We start from the raw sequence: 7,772 nt of genomic DNA, 5'->3' as shown, positions 1-7,772 counted from the left end.
GCCAGAAATACCTTACTAAAAAGGAAGAGAAAATGAAAGTTTTGGTTAAGTTGTCTCAAGGTTTTTTAGAGTCCTTTCGTTAGTTCCAGTCGTATATCAAGAGGTTACTTTTAAAGCCAATCTTCGCAAATCAACCAACATAGACCATTCATACCGATCGCAAAGTAATTTTCTTAGAATGGGCAAAACTAATCCAACATCATATTTTTGACATTCAATACAGGTTGGATTTTGAGAATTTCTAGTCGGCCCATCCTCCTTTTACTTCGGCTCTCCATCACTAGTCACAGCACATAGAAATTGAATGACCTCTTTTGCTATTGATTACACGGGGGACGAGACGGACGGAGGAAGAGGAGGGACCAACGACGGATTAGTCAAAGGTCTCATATGAATAACACCTGAGATTGTTATGGAAGTTTATTCTTGATTCCCGCTTAGATGTTCATCCACTGGAATCTACGCGTAAGCTTACTTTTATAACAATATATTTGTGCAGCTCAATGTACGATTTGAATATAAATCATCTTTGAAGTTTAATTGCATCCTCATTTGCACCCTTAGCTTGTTTTTTCGAATCAGTAATTGCATTTTAGGTTTTCTTTTTATGCATCATTTTGAGAACATTAGTCACAACATATTTAAATATCAACCGTGGCTTCCCTATCGACCTCAAAAGATCCAGCATTTTTTTTAATTTTCCTCTTAGAGTTCATCTACTATCAATTTGCTTTTTATCACGCTACGTCCCGATGGACACCTATTTGGTTATAGTCTTCACGTTCATTCTATTCCAGCTTAATAATTAATAATTCCATATCAGGAGAGAGAGAGAGAGTAACAGATATTTTCCTGGCTTATCCCCTTGACCAATTGATTGGTTTGCCTTATGCTTCAACCAATCGGAGTTGGGCGTTCAATTGGTTCTTTGAAGAGGTCGAGCTGATAAGCGGTGAAGCGGATAAGCCACGAAAATATGAGTTAATGAGCAATAAGGAAACGAGAGCACGACGGTTAAGTATGCACCTACGAGTGCTCATACAATACAAGTGCTCATCCCAGCAATGTCTTTCAGGTTGGATTTTGGCAGCTTCGAAATAGCCCAACCTCCGACGACTGGAGTGGCTTTGGATGAAGATTGTCTGGACTCCGGAGACTCATTGGTCCTCAAAAGTCCAACACAAGCCAATCCTCCTGTCATATGTGGATTGATTACTGGACAACACAGTAAGTGCTGTTAAAACCCGGTTTCATTGGGGACTGAAATGATAAGGTTTTTTCCCTTTAATGAGTGTACATAGAAATCGGCGATTCTGGAACTGCAGGGAGTGCCACTATCACAATTGGACCTATGATTGGCACCAGAACATATCAGATCAAAGTCACTTACCTTGAATGTAGCAACCTAAGCAAGTAACTAGGTCTTAGAACAGGTTTGCCAGGGTTCTCTTCTTCTTGATAGTCTTTCTTTCACAGAGCTCCTACTGACTGTGTCCAATACTTCACGGGTGTGAGAGGAGAGTTCCAGTCTTATAACTTTCAGGGAGGTCAACTCATTAACAATCAAAACTACGTGACATGCATTCGCCAAGCCGCCGGTGAGTTCTACAAAGCTTCGTTTTTACAACATTTGATATCCACAGTGTACATTACATTGCTTTCGATGTCGTTAGGTTATTGGACAATTCAATTCTCCGAGGGTGCTTCGAACTGCACCATTCGATCTTTATTTGAACCAAACTTTCATGGTGCCAGGGGTGCCACGCTTACCCAAGGTAAGTAAAAGTTAAATAAAGCGCCAAGCTGACTGGCAAAAACAGTAACTTTCTAGTACTTTGCAAACACGTCGTCCAAATCTTATTTCATTTTTACGGTCTAAGGTTGAGGCCATGAATTCCCCAACTGTGGTTCAATTTGATGTGCCCGCTGCTTCAGGGACTGGTGCTTATTGTGGGGGAATTTTTAACACCGTTGAAGGTTCGTTCAACCGTTCCAGGCTCGGTAACAAGTATGTATAGTTCTTGGGGAGTACATTTCTTGAAAATAAAGAAAAGACATTTGAAGGCCGTGAACTGGAACATCTGAGACGGAGGATGCGGACAGGTAGCCTGGTTTGATAGTGACTCTCGCTGAGGGAGCGGTCCCGCGATCCAGCGTGGATGCGGGCCCCGATATTCCCCGATATATTCCTATATGAGGAATAGTTAATGAGACAACATTTTCCTTCGTAAAATGAACGACCATGATTTGCTCTTTTGGTTCATATATAAATGATGGCAACGACCTCGGCCAAATTGGTTTTCTTTTCTTGCAAGTGAGGTGACTCCATTCCGGGTAACCACCTTTTTTGGCGATACCCTTGGAGTTGCTGCCACGCCCGGTCCCGTGGCTGGCTACAGTCTTCAATACTCACTCTGAAGTACCCTGCTAAATTTGCCACATATGATATTTGAACACTAACTGTAAATCTTATTAGAGAATCATTTAAATGAACAGTTGAAATACATACATTTGCGTGTTTTTTAATTCAAAATCAATACTTTTTGGTTTAGGGTCAACCTAAACCACATGACATGACAAACTCAAGAATTTCGTAATGCCTTAAAATCTGTCTTATGGAGCCTTGTTCCGACGAGACTTTTTCTCGTACTTGTTTTGGGTCGCACATGGGTCGCACATTGGCCTTCTTATCTTTTACAGGTTTCGTGAGGCGTCAGTCATCATACTGTGAAATTCCTTGAGTTTGACAAGTCATAATACTTTGGCAAGTAATAAATCATTTTTGATATGCCATAGACAATGCGACATGAACAAAGGGGGCAATTTTCAAACAATGACATCAATAGCATGATTTTTGTACAAGCAGACAAATGTGTTTAACACAGTGAAATGAAATCGAGTATAGGATTGGAAAGTGGGTTTACAAACGCTTTTGGCGTGTTCGTCGGAAGGAAATAATGCAGGCAGAGGTTCAAACCAGGCAAGTTTAATAACTGAATTCCAATATCATAAAGGCATGGCAAGTAACCATCATGATGAGGTGTTATGATTCACACCTTCATTAAGTTGGGCATTCGAGCATACACCAGTTACCAAAGAACATTCCGTCTCTTTACAAAGTACTTAAACATCACAACTCATACTAATTACTGATAATAGTCTGTCATGATGCATCTTTCATCTCTTCATTGGATTGAGACAATTTGGTTCTCGATCCAATTGAACCTTTTGACCCTGGGGTCTGTCTCCTCTTATTGATTATTCATACATGACTCTACCGTTAAAACGTCATGACATGGATTCCTTTACCTCCGCGTCTACTGACTACTTCTGACTACATTTTGTAATGACAAATGATGTCGAAAAGTGAGGGGAGCACAAAATTGTTGGGCTTCAATTTGGCAGGTTCTGCAAGAACAGTTAGGCAATTTTCCTTGTCTCTTCCCAGCATTTCACCATTCTCAGCTTTGGTGGCGCTACATTCCAAAGCCAAGTTCCTTTGGCCCAAAACCAGATGAACTGCCTTATTGTGGATAAGGCTGATGTAGTTACTACTGACACAAAATCTTGTAAATGGCCTGTCTACCATAAATATCGTGGGGAATGGAGACCTACCTTTCGTTATGGGCCAGATGTCCAACAGTGTGTATTATGTATATTGCCAGATGATTTGCTGATGGCACTCGTGTTTTGTGTCGTAGCTCACTGATTCGGATTTGGCCACTCCTCTTTGCACCAATCATAAGCCTCATGACATCATTTGTGGGAATTTGGATCTTGTCCATTTGGAAATCCACAATGCCTTAAACAAGAATAGCAAGAAGTCGGTGCCTTTATTTGGTTATGTTGATGTCCCGCACCAAGTCCTGACGTTCAAGCTATGTTTGAAGTATGCTGACTAAATTGTTGAGGTCCGAGAGCATGCATAGACATGTTTGTCCATCCCCAAGCAATACACTCAAGAACACAGATCAAAGGTTAGAAAGGCCAATTCTAAGCAGTGGTGCTTCAATTCTTTGGCTTTGGCATACATGGCATTCCGGTGCTTTCGGAATCGGTGCTAAGAATCAAGCTTGATTACATCTTCTTCGCAGAATTCCATGATCTAGACGTTCGCAACCATTTCGATCATTTCGGATACCGTATTTAGCGGAGCTAAATACTAACGCTTTCTTTGAGTTTTCCAAACTTTAACACCATATTTGGTTTTTTTGAAGGATTTCCAAGCTGGAGGTGAAGAAGTCACTGAATGATGCACTTGCAGCCCTATCGTCCAAGATCTCTCTCTCCACCAGTATCCCTTGTATTGTAGGTTGGGTTTCTTAGCTTGGTTGATTTTCTCTCTCGCAATCTGCCACAATGCCTTGAAATAATTGTTTACCTTTTTTATTTGATTCTTCACCTCATTTTGACACTCCTCCCAACGAAGGTTCTCAATTTCTTTCTTAATCTAGCATTTTGCTTGAATGTGTCATCCTTGTTCCGGTTGTCTAATATTTTGTACTTCTTTTAGGCATTCTCTCAAGTGCATGAGGTCATGCGTTTTCTCCGAGAGGTGAGATCTGCAAGTGCAACGAGCAGCACCGGGCCTACGGTTTCAAAGATCAAAATCATGGTTTTCCATAAGAGTCTTATACCCTTCACAACTTCCATTTAGGCAACAGCTTAATTGGAAACGTCAATGGCTTTGTGGTGATCAGCGAGCATTAAGCTGATCCTCATTTTATGTCGACGACTTGCTAGATTCCGTATCTACAGTCCCTTGCGCGAGGCTAATGAAAAGGCGGGAGAAATTGACGAGGCCTTGATGAGAGCCAACTTTGTTTTGGGAAAATGGATTTCCAATGTTGATTGATGGGTTTGAACGTCATGAAAAGAATGCTAACAAGGTAACTATTGCCTTAGGATTGGTTTGCGATATAAAAAAAGATTCATTGTCTCTAAAAATCGCTTCCCAAGATGCATTTGTCTATTCCCACCTGACAAGACGAGCCTTGAACTTTATTGTTTTGGCGATGCGAGTGAAGAAGCCTTCGCTGCGGCAATTTATGAGAAGGCCAAGTGGGAAGCCGAGTCTAAAGTTACTCTGACTATGGCTAAGACCAAGGTCGCTCCCCTCAAAACTCAGTCAGTGGCAAAACTGGAGCTCTGCGCAGTGGTGTTAGCGGCAAGAATGGCTTATTAGGTACAATCTACTCTTGGACTCAAGATGGTGGCTAGAGTGTTTTAGACAGATTCGACTTGTGTTCGTCATTCTACAAACCTTACGTGGCCAACGGAGTAGGTGAAATTCAAACTCTCACTAAACCGTAAGAGTGGCGTCATCTTCCCGTAAAGATGAATATTGCAGATGTCGCCTCAAGATCCGCCTTGAAACCATCTGGCCACGAAATAAGTGAACAATGGATATGAGGCCCCCGAATTCTTGTATGAAAAGGAGTGTGATTGGCCAAAAGACATTTACGAGGAGATCAGGCCGAGATGGAAATTCTCGTCGTTTCCGGTTCAGCTTCGGGGCAAGGAAGAAATAGGCTTCGATGGTCGGTGCCAAGAGTTCAAAGCAAAAAGACGTGTTTTATAAAGTCTCATGTAAAACGATTTCGATACAAAGAATATAAATTATTATAATACAGTCCGCTTCAGTATTCATCGTCAGTTATATCGAAGGGTAGACCAATCTGGGCTTCAATTTCTTAGACCTATCTTAAGGCCTTCGGTTCTTGCCCTAATAGGGCAACCACTTCTATACTTGACAATAGAAAAAAAACAAGTATAAGGTATATTTCATACGACTTCCAAGCACACCCACTCATCACGACTCGTCACGAGTTTCATTTGCTTGTTTGGACTTCAAAGTGTTGAAGATTTCTCTTCACCGCGTACTCTTGTCATACGACCCCTGATCAACACGAGATATTAAAATTGTAACAAGGTATATTTCACACGACTTCCAAGGACACCCACTCATCACGACAGCATACTCTCGATGGTTCTTTCTCATCTGGCCATCACAACAGAAAACTTGTTATTGTGATGCAAGCCTAAAAGGCCAAGAAGAGACTACATTAGGGCAGACGAGCGATCAACCACAAACCCAGCCCGCGGTTAGATTCAGATATCGTCGGAACGGACACCTTAATTGTTTCGTTTTCAATTTTATTGATTCTTTTAACTTACGATCAGATATTTCTCGGAGCACTGAGTTCCAACACCACTATCAAGAGTAAAAGATAGTCTGAAGAAAGAGCGAATTGATATTTGAACATGGACGAAATGAATTGCTGCTCTAACCCCTATTTTTACGTAATTCCAATTGAGTTTAAGGTACAAAAAAGCTAAAAACCAAAATGTCTTTTGTTGCATTAGTTTCTTCCTGGCATTAATAGCTATTACGCAGAAAAGCCTGTTTTTATTTAACTTATCCAAAACCAGCCCAAGGAACAAAAAATATTAAAATGTCGCTTTGAGAGCAAATCTTAAGCTTACTTAAATAACAGTCAATCAATCTTTTAATGCCCCTCTCAGTCACATCAATGTGTTCCGTATCATTAATGAAAGAGAAAGAGTATTTCCTTACAGAATGCAAACAAGCTGAATGGATCAATAAAAGTGAAGTTGTCCCGTATTGAAACCAAATATGACAAGCAACCCTTACACCTCTTGGAGTTGTCTCAGAAAATTGATCCATGATGCAATCTCCAATGGCGCGACCTAATACGCCGAAGACGTTATCACCTTAAATCCCCTTAGGGAGAAGCAATCACCCATTTGACTAGAGATCAAGTTCTACGTAGTTCAACACAATTTTGCCCATAAATTTGAGTGTGACGACAATTGACAGTGATATCTCTTATTCATACAATCTCTATCAATGACCAAACTCGGACAGAAGGTGACTAGTATGAGTTTGTGGAGTTTGGGAGATGATAATATTCAACAAACAGAAAGTCAACGAACGAAGGAAGGACCAAAGAACACTCAAGCCTTTCAACACAAAGATCAATCTCTCCCCTCGTTAATTGAAAATTGTATTACTTGTAAAATCGTGGATGAAAAGATGGACATAACAATGGTCTAAGTCCCGCCAACTTACAAAGGCGAAGATGCTTGCTTGGCTTCTAAGACGAGCGTGACGCATGCAGTTTTTAATCATATTTGAAGAAATTTGAATGTATCATCTTTGGGAATAATGGCATCAATGAAATCCAGACAGCCACGTCATGTCGATAAAAGCAGTAATCACTAGGACCCGCCAAATCTTGCATCTTGAAAATATTACAAAAAACGTACGTGTCCCACATTTTTTGCTAATTTATTGCATCTGCAAATTTTGCAATTTTAGCAACAATATTTGACATTTTCCTGCAATTCATTTTGCAATAGCCAGTTGAAACTTGCAAAGTTTTTCGAACATGAGGTTGGATGTGTGGTACATTCAAGTCTAGAGATAGTATCACAATGTTACATCTGTACAAGTTGATTGTACAGCCATATCTTCAATATACTTCACCCAGGCTTGTAAAAGGTCAAGCAGGTTCAAAGATGTTTTACATAGATATCTTTACATAGATATATTGCATAGATATTCATAGACATAAATATTTTGCATATACTTACATGGCCATAGAGACAGCATATGCGTTTTGAAAGCACCTTCAAGCCTTCGAGAATCCACGCTAGTTTAAACCATAGAGTCCAACTGTCCATCCTTTTCATTTTTTACCATTTAGTTTTTGGAAATAAAAGATTCCACTACCATCTTATTATTAAAC

The sequence above is a fragment of the Tigriopus californicus genome, chromosome 7 (assembly GCF_007210705.1).
Source record: "Tigriopus californicus strain San Diego chromosome 7, Tcal_SD_v2.1, whole genome shotgun sequence".
Taxonomy (NCBI): Eukaryota; Metazoa; Arthropoda; class Copepoda; order Harpacticoida; family Harpacticidae; genus Tigriopus; species Tigriopus californicus.
The sequence above is the reverse complement of the archived record's forward strand: the minus strand, read 5'-3'. Positions refer to the sequence as shown.